At 42.2% G+C, this 13439-nt stretch overlaps 1 protein-coding gene across 9 annotated transcripts in view; it reads right to left on the bottom strand.

The window, feature by feature from the left end:
* Positions 1-13439, bottom strand: part of Plcb4 (phospholipase C beta 4) — a 376936-nt gene that overhangs the window by 323491 nt on the left and 40006 nt on the right. The gene's annotated exons all lie outside the window — the stretch shown is intronic.

Genomic DNA, 13439 nt, shown 5'->3' with positions numbered 1-13439 from the left:
CAGCTTCTTCAAATTGGGCCAGCGTCAACATCCTAAGCATCATGATCTTCCTGCCTCTTCTCAGAACCTGGCATCTGGTTGTGCCCATCTGAACAGAAAACCTATTTCAAAGGGTCCTCTGTCAGTCTCATATTAGTTTGTTAGAAATCCTTCCTGGGGACAGTGTGCTGGCACCAACCTTTAATCACACCACTCTGGAGGCAGAAGCTGAGGTTCCCTGTGACTCTGAAGCAAGCCAGGTGTGGAGGTAGAGAAAGAGAAGGAAGAAAAAGAGGAAAAAAAAATCTCAGGGCATTTCCCTCTTGTTCTGGCTACATATAAAGCTATGTAAGGTAGCCAAACACGTCAGGCTCTGAGGTTGGCCATCTGAGGGATGCCAATGAACAGAATTCACATTAATGCACTCACAATAAGTAACAACCTGGAGGCACTGAGAACTGTCCGGAATCAAATGGTAATTTAATTACATCTGATATTGTTTTAGTAAATGTGGACTATTAGATTACCTAGCAATTTAGAATATTAAGAAACAAATAAAATTAAGTGTTTTAGCAATTTTGATTATGAGAAAAACAACAAAAAAAATCCCACAAAGATAATTAAAGTAGCTAGCAAGATATGATTTCCCCCACAATGCCCTGTACTTCCTGCCATTTATTTCGACATCTGCACCTGTAACACAGCTGGGAGACATTAATGCAGAGGACAGCAGGCTGTCTGTGCATGCAAGGACACTAGCATGGCGCACTTGCACAATCAGAACGCCAAGTTCCCTCTCCCCCCTCCCAGGGAGGTCCTCAAAGAATGTTCCCTGGGGAGCTGCCAGAGTTTTCTGTTGCTATCTGAGGAAGCTGGGAGATGCCCATGAGCTAACACAGTGGAGTCCCAACTCCAAAGTATTTCAGGCATTTTAATTTTCATTACAACTTAAACCATATAAGTCTGGCCCTCAGGATAGGAGAAAACTTGCTCCCCACACTTTAGTTTTGTTTAAATGAGCCCATTAATTTTCCCTCTGAGAACTGGGGTGGCACCCAGTAAACGTGTAGGGGACCTCAATCCCAGCCGCCTGCAGTTCTTGTTGCTATTGCAGGGAGCTGGCATGGACTTTTCAGCCTTCAGCTCCTACAGAAAGGCCTGCCTTTGTGGAAAAGGCCAAACCTTATAGTTAACACACTGAAAAGCTGAATTTAAAAAAAAAAAGTTTAAAAAGAAGAGGAGGAGGAAATTCTTCTAATTACAGTGAGAGCTTTTACATGCAAATGCAGTTTTCCTCAGGGAAATTTACATGTTCTTAATAAGGAATCCCCAAGCCGAAAGCTTTTCCTCCTCTTTAAAGCAGTGCTCTTGCCCAGAAACTGTACAGGAAAACAGTCTATGATGCTGCACTCTAGGCCTGGCCCAGGACTGCTGTTTATTAAAAAAAAAAAAAAAAAGGACTTTATGAAGTGTTTTGTCATGCTCAAAAGGTACACTGCTATTCCTAAGGAATAAGCAATACAGTTTCTATAAACCACTGTTTATCGAGGTTAAATACATTTTTTGTAGCTTATTCTCAAATACTGAGCACTTCCAATCGGACAACAAAAACCGATCCTAACTGCTGGGAATTGCAAACACTTGGGATAATTTCATGGTAACACAAGTAATTAAGGGATAGGTAGTAGGGACATCCAAATTGAGACCCATTCTTAATTTGGTCCAAGCACAATCAAATGTGTGTTTGCAGTGGAATGAATGTGACGGTCTCTCAGCCACTCTGGAGGCTGAGGAAGACCATAGACTAAGAGGTCTGCATGAGCTATATAGGCAGTCAAGGTTTAGGCAATGTGGCAAGACCTTCTCTCAAAATCATTTTTTTTTTTAAATTACATGTATGGGTTTGTATCTGTGTAAAGGAATGCATACCTGAGTTCAGGTGACCACAGAGGAAAGGGATAGTTGACATCCCAGGAGCTGTCGTTACAGGCAGTCGTATGTCACCCAGTGTGGGTACCAGAATCAGTTCAGAAGCTGGGTCCACTTCAAGAGCTGTACTCTCTTAAGAACTAGCCCTCTCTCCAGCCCGGTCATAATAAACCATCTTTAAGTGGCTGATGACAGAGCCCCATGGTGAAGTGACAAGGCACAGAAAAGCCCTGGGTCCAATCGTCAGGGTTTCTGCTTGCGATGTGGAGACTCTGGTGTGGTGGGTGGCATAGGCTCAAACCCTGTTCTCAGACCTGCAAGTTCCAGGCAAACCAAGCTACCTGGCTCAGTGGGATGCTTTTTCTTTTAGATTATCAACTCTGAGAAAAAGATGACAGCACTACCTCCCAGGGATGATGGACGTTAAGATTATTAACTGAATATTTCTACTTATTTCATAGTGAAAACGCTGCAAAAGCAACAGACCATTCTGAATTAACTATTTCCACACGGAAGAAAATCCTAATGTTCTAGTTTAGCTGTGGCAGATGGTTCACCCCAACAGGCTGTTCCTATAATTACAAAAAATAAAATATTCTTAATGAGCTACTGACTGGAGAGAAGTGTTTACATTGCAAGAAATCCATTCTTTTTTGACAGACATTTTCAAAGCAAACAAGTTAAGCAGTGGCTTTGGACGCTGAACCCCACAAGCTAACACAGCAGTTGTCTGAACTATAGGAATGTGTGTGTGTGAATACACTGAGTGCAAACTTTTTATCCCTCAGAACTTTCTAGATGACCCTAGAAGGCTGAAATAACCCATCACCTGAGTTAGGCCACAGCTGCTTGGTATCTCCCTGGAAGGTGGGAGAGTGTAAGCACTCTGAGGAAAACAGGTTTGAGAAGGGTGAGTTTGAGGAGAGTGGTGTGAGGAAGGTAGGCCTGAGGAGGATGGGCCTGAGGAGGGTGGGCCTGAGGGTGGATCTGAGGAGGGTGGGTGTGAGGAGGGTTGGTCTGAGGAGGGTGGGCCTGAGGAGGGTGGGCCTGAGGAGGGTGGGTCTGAGGAGGGTGGGTCTGAGGGTGGATCTGAGAAGGGTGGGACTGAGGAGGGTGAGCCTGAGGAGGGTGGGTCTCAGGAGAGGGGTTGTTATGGCATGTTCTGCTGCTTCCTATTGAATTAATTGCTTGCCCCCAGAGATTCTTACTGTTCTACAAGCAAACCCTCACATATACCAAAGTGATGCTGTGTAACCTTGCCTCCAAATTATCCCTGATTGGCCAATAAATGCCTACAACAGGGCAGGGCAGGAGGTGGGTAGGTGGACCTAAGGTTTCAGGGCTTAGAAGACAGAAGGATCACAGGAGGGGGACAAAGAGAGAAGGACAGGAGGGGAGAAAGAAGGAAGAAAGTCACCATGGGTTGCTGTAAAGAAGAGTCACATGGCGGGGAGGAGCTTGCATTGAGGAGCCATGATGGAGAGAACGAGCCCTGATGAAAAGTATGCACAAGTATTTATGGGAATTATGGATGGGAGGTCAGGCGCCCAGATAGGAATAATTAAAGCAAGTGGCATGGGATGTGGGGCTCAGAGGTGAGAGACAGCTTGGGGGGTTAGTTTCTGCCCAGTTCTAGTGTATAGATATTTAAAAATCTGCCAGGTGTCTGTGTCTTTTATTGATATGAAAGCAGAGTAAATAATAACCACCTCAATAATTATATGCACTAATAGTAGACATTAATAATGCCATATTTTTCTACAGCAAGGGGTCTCAGGAGAGTGGGTGTGAAGAGGGTGGGTGTGAGGAGAATGTGTCTGAGGAGACCTTACAGCACGGTCCAAACATAATATTCTTCTAAAAATAAGAAGAAATAGCATTCTTAGAAGTCCTCCTTGAGAACAGTTTGTGAAACCAACTGATGACCGCAGAATGAATACATGGTAAATACAGAGATTAACAAAGACTGCAAAAATAAAAATGATAGTGAAATAAGAAAAGTTGTGCTGTGTTGGCTGTGAGATTTCACTGCTGAACTGTCAGTCACTGGTGAAAAGTAAGCTAGGCTCTTCAAGTGCGAATACGCTAAGGTGCAGAGCAGGAAGATGCGGCAGGCACTCTGTAGATTGCCACATGTAGACAAGACAGGAAAGAAATTCAGTTAGCTTAAACAAGGCTCTCAGGTTTCTGGTGACTAATGAAAATAAATGAAGCCAGGAGTCCAAGCCTAGGAGAGACGAAGGCCTCCCTCAGCTCACATACTACCTGTCCAAACTCCCAGATGACAGCATTACACAGCAACTGTGGAGAGTTGAAATGCGTATGGATAATCTCAACGCCCCTTAATCTCTTTATTGTGCCCCATGAAAGAAAGTGTGGAGGATAAATCAGACTTTCCAGGACATTCCTATGTAGCTCAGCAATGATATACATACCATTTGAAAGACATTTAAAACCTAGGTTTTCGAGTTTCATGGCGATAAATACTAATTACAGCAGAAGTTCATTCAAGCAAAGCGGTGCTTTGCATATATTCAACTACCCTTTTACTGTGTGTGCTCTTTTAAAATTAGAAAATTCCAAACAATATCACCATATTGTATGTCAACCTCGAACAGCTCATTCATTTCTATGCTGAGTTTCCATTTTTTTCCCCCACAAATTAACATACTGCAAAAAGCAGAGCGCTGATCACTAAAACGCCCACAGAGATGCTGGGAACCATCTTTGCTGAAACTTATCCAAAACCTCCGATCCTAGATTCACAGAACCTTAAGGTCTGCAAGGGTTTAACGTGCTCCACACTGAGCAGAGCTACTTGGGGACAGCAGTGCTCCACACTGAGCAGATCCACTTGGGGACAACACGAAGGCAGAGGACAATCGCCAGGAGACTGAGATCTTGGATCTGTAACTGAAAACTCCCTGGCAAGAACAAAGAGATAATATTTATGCGAGAGCAAACTCCATCCATCTGTGCCTGGCACACAAATCTCTCCCTGTGCTGCATGAGGCTGATGCCGAAATATCTGTTATCCTATCCGTGTCCTGCCCTTATTGGATAAGCTCTAGGATGTGTGTGTGTGGGTACTGTGGGCATATGTAGTGAAGGGACAACATCGGAGAGTCAAGAAACAATAACAGTGCCCCAAAAGCACCATGTTAGTTCCCAATTGGTTCATGTTAAGACACAGCATAAATTCTTTACCAGCAAAATGGCTAGGCTGTTCTTTCCAAAGTGTCTGTTAAAAGCATATTTTCAAGTTATGTTTTAATATTTTTATTAATGTTTTCCAGAAAGGGGGTCAGAAGTGTGGCATGTTTGTTTACTTTTAACAAATCAACTCGACAGGGATGGGGCAGGGGGTGGAAGCTCACACACAGCTATGTTTTTTGTTGTTGTTGTTGTTGTTTTGTTTGTTTGTTTGTTTTTGAGACAGGGTCTCTCTGTGTAGTCTTGGCTGTCCTAGAACTCTCTTTGTAGACCAGGCTGGCCTGGAACTCACAGCGATCCGCCTGCCTCTGCCTCCCAAGTGCTGGGATTACAGGCGTGCGCCACTAGACTCGGCCTCACACGGCTATGTCCTTAAGGCACCAGCATATTGTAGACATGCACAGCTCAGGGCCAGGAGACAGGAATTAAAATTTGGTTCTAAGGGGGATGGTGATGAGTTGAGTTCACCAATAGGAGAACTACTTATCTACAAAGAAAGTTACTGAGAAAGGCAGTTAAATGTGGTTGTCTTATCGTCACAGCTATTGTGTGCTCTTGTTGTTGGTATGTCTTCTTTTGGGCATCTTACATTTCTGGCCTCAAACTTTTCCAAGCACCTGGGTGTTTTGTTTGTTTGTTTGTTTGTTTTGTTTTTCCTAAACAACTACCACAAGTTCCCTTTTCCCTTCCTCCCTCTTCTTCCCTCCTCCTTTTTCTCCGCACCTCCATCCCCTCCTCCCTCCCTGTCCTGCCCCTCCCTGTTTCTCTTTCCTAGAGCTGACTCTACTTCCTCAATGGGCTTTTGCTTCACAAATGGCCATATTTGGGTAGCTACATACGTGTCAGTCAGCTGTACAATTCAAAACTCTCTCACAGGATGTGGGAAAGCTGTCTTCCCTGTGATGCTAATTTATTCGTCTTTCTGTTTTGGCTGCTGAATCAAGGTGGCTATTTCAAGGTAGGACATTGGTCATTTCTGATGAAAGTATAAGACGCTGTTCCCTTCTGCATCGTTAAAATAGCAGTATTCAGTGGCAGCAGCAAGATCAAGCTTCATGACTCACACACCACCAAGGAAGGCACTACGTCTGTTAACCCAATCCTTGCGCTTTGGTCAAGTTTCAGTTCTCACCTTCTTTAACAGCCCTCTGGCCATGTCTCCTTCTAGACACATCTGTCACTTGGTTTGCTTCCTAGCCTGATACTTTTCTCTTATCCCTGGTCTTTAGTATTGACTCTCCATAGTCACCCTACTCCAAGAGCAAGTTCCCTGAGGGCCAGTCCTCAGACCCCTTGGCTTCCTGTACGCATTCACGGTTTCCTGTCCTCACCACTTACAGCTCGCACGTTTGCCCATCTTCTGCCCAGACTTCAATTCCTGTATCTAGACACCCGTCTTCATCTGAACACATCTATCTACTGGCAATCTCAACTCTTACAGATCCCAAACCAACTTCCCAATGTCCACCATGCAAACTTCTTGCTCAACCCGATCATGCAGACTTCCTTGTTACTCTGCCTTAGGGTGCTCACATCTCTCATCACCGCCCCCCAAAAGTCCTGGGGAGCCCCCCAGCTCACACAGAGTTCTATCTTAGCACCTTGGGACTTCAAAGACTACCTTCACAGGTCTATTCCTGTCTGTGCTTTCTAAAGCACGTTTCTTTTCTCCCTTTGTACGCTAGGTTGGCCTCAAACTCACAAAGATTCATGCGCCTCCACCTTCCGAGTGCTGGCATAAAAACTGCGCCACCATGCCCAGTCTTTCACATATGTATGTGTGTACACAAACACAATATACATACCCACACACACAGATAAAACTTTGCATTGCATGTTCTTCATTTTCCTTTTCTGGTTCATATTTTACAGTTTTATAGAAGTATAAGTCAAAAACAGTCTGAGGAAAGTGACCCATTCACCACAGGTTGAGGGAGAAACAGTGTTACTTTTTTTTTTTTTAACCAACACCATTATAAATTACAGAATCATCTTCTAACTGTCACTTGAGTCACTGACCCAGATCAGGCCATGTTGCTGTCGCTTGCATTTTCACGCTGACATGTTTGCCTATGTTCTTATTTGGCACTGACCACATTTCCTTTTTTTTTTTTTTTTTTTTTGCATTATCTGTTTTATGTTTTCCCCATAACTGTAATTATGTACTCACCTTTTGGATGAGACCTTAGAGGCTTAGTTTAAAAGTTCTTTGAACCTGAAGGATATTAGCTTTTTGTTTGACATAAAAGTTGCAAGTATTTCCCCAGTATAGAATATATCTTTCAACAGCCTGAGATGGTTTTCCACTGTACAAAATTTATAAAAATGAAAATAAAAGGTTTAAATGCCTTTGTACTCCCAAAATTGGAGCATTCTTTCACTGTTTCTACTGAGACACTCTCCCCCTACCACACTGAGACTGTAAGACTATCTCTTTGCTTCTGGCCCACACTTAGAATCTGCATTGTCCCAGTTTTAACTCCGTGGGTTCCTTTGACATGACTAGTGGTGTGAAGGAGCACTTGCTGTGTCCTTCCGGATGACAGGCCAGTGTTCCAACACTTTCCATTAAATAATTCATCTTTTTCCTACCAATCTGAAACATCAACCTTACCAGGTACTAAATCAGCATAAGTTCATATCTAAAAATAGACTCTCCATACTTTATTCATGGGATTAGCCTTATGTCCACCGCCTTGCTTACGGGGGTCATGTACCCTAAATGGCTGAGGTGGCCAGCGACTCTGAGGCAACTTTCCTAACAATGTGCGAGCACAGACAGGTGCATTCTTCCAAGATGAAGTTTCAAGTTATTTTGTCAAGTTCCCTGGTTTGGACAGGAGGGAAACTAAGCATATCTTATATTTGAACACAATTAATATTTTAATCTAACTAAGTCTGGCTTCCTATGAATAAGAGATTTTTCTTTACCAAGTTAAAATGGGGTTCATGTCCTAAAATTAAGTTTTGTTTCTTCTTTTGCTTAATAGCTATACATTTCTAGGTAAATTGCTGGCAACCTTAGTACTATTGCTTTTTCTTCTTCTTCTTCTTCTTCTTCTTCTTCTTCTTCTTCTTCTTCTTCTTCTTCTTCTTCTTCTTCTTCTTCTTCTTCTTCTTCTTCTTCTTCTTCTTCTTCTTCTTCTTCTTCTTCTTCTTCTTCTTCTTCTTCTTCTTCTTCTTCTTCTTCTTCGAAAACAGCATCTATCTATGTAGCCCCATCTGCTTAGGAACTCACTATGCATGTAGACCAGGCTAGCCTCAGACTCACAGAGACCTAAGTGCTTCCAACTCTTGAGTGTTTTAATTAAATTCATGTGTCACCATACCCGATACTTATGTAATTAAAAACACATACACACAATCTTCACCAGCAATAGTAATATTTGTCATAATGTCTTAGGTGAATTTTAAAATACTATTTTATTTATATCTTTATTCTTTCAGTTAAGAAAAATCAAACACGTGTATATCTCATGTGCCCACACAATTGAAAAGCAATATATTAAGCATATGGGTGGTCTCTAATAATCTGGTAGAATATATAAAACATGTGTAAATATATTATTATATAAGATGGGAATTGAGAGATCTTAAAGGTTGAAATGAAGACAATAGAAGGACAAATGACACAGCAATTGGAAGGCTTAATATAAAGTGATTGAAAATGTCAGAAGGAACTAATTGCAAGACGAACTTATAGTATATAAATGCAGGTTTATTGGAAGTAGCTCTCTGCTGCCATGCAGGAGGAGGGGACAGAGAAAAGTGCCTGCAAAGAGAGAAAGAATGGAGAGGGAGGAGAAGAGGAGGAGCAATACCGAAAGAGAGAGGAGAGCAGGGGTGAGGGGGACCAAAATGTCTGGATTATATAGTGAAGGGCCCCTGGGAGAGGAGATGCTCCACCCTTGGGCTGGGGAACTAAGGGTAGAAGGCAGGGTACGCCAGCTACACCCCACAGTAGGTAGGGACCAAGGGATATCTGAAACCAAACAGGAAGTCTTCCATATGACGGGTACCATTTATTTTCATTGCTGAATGTTAAGATGTGACAATATCAAAGTGACAGTATTCTAAAAAAAAAAAAAGTACACACACCCACACACACACACACACACACACACACACACACACACACCTCCAAAGGAGGCCAAAGGTGGGCTGAAGCACTGAGTTGGCTAAAAGGGGAACAGAGCAGTAAGCGGGTCATTTCGAACACACATTCATGCCTGATAGGAACGGGAGCACGAGATGAACAAAGCTTAGCTTTGGGGAAAAGAATCTAGAGGCTGGATGCAAACCAGAGGCAACTTTGGATGACTGAGGCACAAAGTGGAACCATACAAACACAGGATTCTAAAATTCCAGACACAGGTTCCCTTCACTGAGATGTAGGGTCTGAGGGTTGGAGAGATGGTTCCAACTGGATGCTCTTTCCAGAGGACTGAGGTTTGATTCTCAGAGCCCACATGGTGGCACGATAAATAAATAATAATAACAACAAAATACAAAGTAGGGTCTATGTCTCCCATTGACACCAGACTTTGTGATTTATTCAACAAACATAAGGTAGCAGAGAAAACTGGACTCATTCTCAAGTCCTAACATTTCAACCATGGCATTTTTTTTTAACCACCAATCTCTCAGGACCCTTTATCTTGTAATTCAGCTAATGTATGAGGAAGCCCCAAGCAGTCCACAAATGGTCCACATGGCACATCACTGGAGAGTCTCCAGTAATGTGCAAGGTACATGAATGGGTCACCATCATAAAAATGTATCCTTGGGCATCCAACCAAAAGCCCCCAGGGGATACTCCAAGATGTCCCCTGCAGATCTGAGGTCATTGCTGTCCTAAGCACTCAGTACTGGGTTGACCTGAGGTACAGCAATAGTAACTGCAACAGGCTAAAGCTGAGTTCAGCTCAATGAAGGGAGCAGCCATGAAGCTGTGAGCAACTAATTTCCTGCCAACTGACACTGTGAAGGTGCAAACACCAATAAACTGTAGAATAAAATTAAAATTACTATATGTGCAATCTTCTTTAAGTTTTGATTTCTTACCATGGTCACTCTCATTAGATAAAAACAGATTATATTCCTGTGTAAGTGAGCTTTCCAATCCTAACCAAAATACCTGAAGGGAAAACTTAAAAGGGAAAAAAGTTTATGTTGGCTCATAGTTCTCAATGTTTCAGGCCATAGTTGCTTGGCCTCCTTGCTTTGGGCCTGGAGCAAGGCAGCACACCATGTTAGAAGCATGTTGTAGGGGAAGCCTATTACTGTATAAATGAGCAAATGAGAAAGCATTAATTAAAAAAAAAACCTAGAGTCCTACAATGTCTTTTAAAAGTATGTATGGCGTGGGGTATAGTGTGCACAATTTTAAACACAGCAAAAGGGAGGAAGAGATAGGCAGATCTCTGAGTTTGAGGCCAGCCTGGTCTACAGAGTGAGTTCCAGGATAGCTAGGGCTACACAGAAAAATCCTGTCTCCAAAAACAACAACAACAACAAAGCATGCATCGGTGGTCTAAGACTTCCTGCCAGGTCACAGTTCTTGTAGTATCTGCCACTAATTCCTTAACACATAACTTTGGGGGTTGCATCAAGGTCCAGACTGCAGCAGGTCCAAAGCAAGTAACGTGATAAAAAGCGAAGATACTCTATAGGCTATGTTTGGGCGTTTAGTGTAGAACAGTGGTTCTCAAAGTGTGCAAAGACCATTTTAAGGGTTCATAGTGTCCAACCTGTTCTTCATAAACAAAATTGTATTTGCCATTTCTCACTCACATTGTCCTACAAGTTAGAGTTTGAAAGAGATTTCGTGGCCTTTGAGATGTCAGCAGACTGACCACATGGAGAATAAGAGAAGCCACGTAGCTTCTGTAAAACAAGATGCAGCAAACACTTGCGAAAATGTAAGCGGGTACCATTTGTCTTGTCAAATTTTCACTGTATTAAGAACCACCGAGCCCAGTGCATGTCTTTACTCCTGTATCCAGGAGGCAGAGGAAGGCAGATCTCTGTGAAATTAAAGGCTAGCCTGGTCTACATAATGAGTTTCAAACCAGCCAGAGATACCCCATCTCAATATAAATGAAGAGATGATAGACAGATGATAGACAGACAGACAGAAGATAGACAGACAGACAGAATTTTTTAAAAACACTGTAGCAAACTGCTGGTGGAGAAAGGTCATCAACGATGTAACCCAGCTGTGGACCCCACGTGCCACAATACTGACCTGTCAACCAGGCAAAGTATTTATAATTGTTCATGTTACCATGTACTGGGTTTGTTAAAGTTATTTAAATTAAAAAATATTTTAATGTTCTCATTTTGTTATCTAATGCAGCAAATATTTATGACATAAGCCACATAACAAATGCCATTTAGATCTTGAGAGGTTTTCCTAAGAGTATAGACAGGCTTGAGACTGAAACGTCTGAGGTGTAGCCTAGCTGAGACACAGAACACACACGCATATATTAAAAATACAATGGATGAAAGAAGCCCCGAGTTATATCCCAGGCCACACAAAATCAAAACAAACGTGATGGAATAGCAGATACTAAGATTAGAAAGGGATAGATGCGGGGACATCCTATCAGGACTCTAGGTGACAGAATTATGAGAGAATGAGAAACAGAAGGATCCAGAGGGTCCTAGAAACCTACAAAAAGAACATCATGACAGGCGGATCTGGACCCACGAGGGTCTGTTCAAATTACTGCACTAACCGTGGACAATACATGCAGTAAACATTGACCTCCTATTTAGATCTAGCCAATGGACAGGCTGCTCTCCACAGTTGTGTGGAGAGCAGGGACTGCCTCGGACATGAACTCTGATGCCCCATATTTGACCACCTCCCCTTGGTGGGGAGGCCTGGTGGCACTCAGAGAAAGAATAAGCAGGTTACCAAAATGAGACTTGATAGGCTGTGACCATATATGGTAGGGAAGGAGGTCCCCTTCTCTCACAGACCTAGGGGAAGGGATTAGAGTGAAAGAGGGAGGGGAGAGGAATGGGAGGATACAAGTGAGAGGATAACAATGGAGATGTAATCTAAATAATTAATTAAATAAATAAAAAAAGAAAGAAAAGAAAGAGGAAGCTGGGCATGGTGGCACAGACCTGTAATCTCAGCACTCAGGGAGGCAGAGGCAAGCAGATCTCTGTGAGTTGGAGGCCAGCCGGTTCTGCAAAGCAAGTCCATGACAACCAAGGCTACACAAAGAAATCCTGTCCCAAAAAAACAAAACAAAACAAAAACAAAAACAAGCCCCTCAAAAAAATAGAAATGGGAGAGGTGAGCATGTGGGGCTCCTACAAGAACAAATCCGAACACATGGCCTCATCAGCTTCATAATTTAGGTGCATGTGACACCCACATGGTTCCTTTTATACAAATGTTTTATGATCTTCATAGTAATTTCGCTTATAAGCAGCTCTAAATTATAAAGAATATGTTAGGGAGAGTCAAACCATCTGTCTCTGGTTACATATACTAATAATAAAATATCTTACCTTTGTTCTAGATGACACAAACCCTAAAAGTTCTTTGACATAATGAACAGAGGAAAGGAAGTGTACTAAATCGACAGACTCAAACTGCTAACACAAGTTGTTATTTGGGTTGATTAAGAACTTTACTCGGTATCACAAAACAAACAATCCATTAATGATCTCACAGGCACCTAACTGCTATTTTCATATTTTAGAAACAGAAAAGGACATTAGTTAATATACAGTAAACTACAGAGCCAAACACTACGTCTCTAATTCCTCATTCCTGTTAGGCCATACACATCATGCCAAGAGAATGATGGACCAACACATTGGAGACTTTAGAATGAGCACCTAATTCTTTGTCCCTCCATTTTAATGTGCAATGATTTCATGTCATACAGATTTCATTTTTCTTTTCTGTCTTCACTGTCTGCCACAATAACCTACATAAAAGCCTTAGGTCTGAGAAATGTCTTCTAATGAGACTATCAAATATTTTCTATACATTTGTCCACTGAACTTGAATAGTCAGGTACCATAAACTTCATGGTGACCTAAGGAAAGCTTTATAAATCAGTGAAGGGGCTGGAGAGTTGGCTCAGCAATAAAGAGCACTGGTGTCAGAAGACCTGGGTTCAATTCTCAGCACCTATATAGTGATTCACAACCATCTGTAACTCTAGTTCTGAGAGATCTGATGCCCTCTTCTGGCCTATACAAGCAAAACACATGCACATACAATATTTAATAAAAACATGACTCAAAATGCTAAATTTTGTGAAACTATTAAATCATTTTCCAAC

Source organism: Acomys russatus, chromosome 4 (assembly GCF_903995435.1).
Source record: "Acomys russatus chromosome 4, mAcoRus1.1, whole genome shotgun sequence".
Classification (NCBI taxonomy): domain Eukaryota; kingdom Metazoa; phylum Chordata; class Mammalia; order Rodentia; family Muridae; genus Acomys; species Acomys russatus.
The sequence above is the reverse complement of the archived record's forward strand: the minus strand, read 5'-3'. Positions and strand labels throughout refer to the sequence as shown.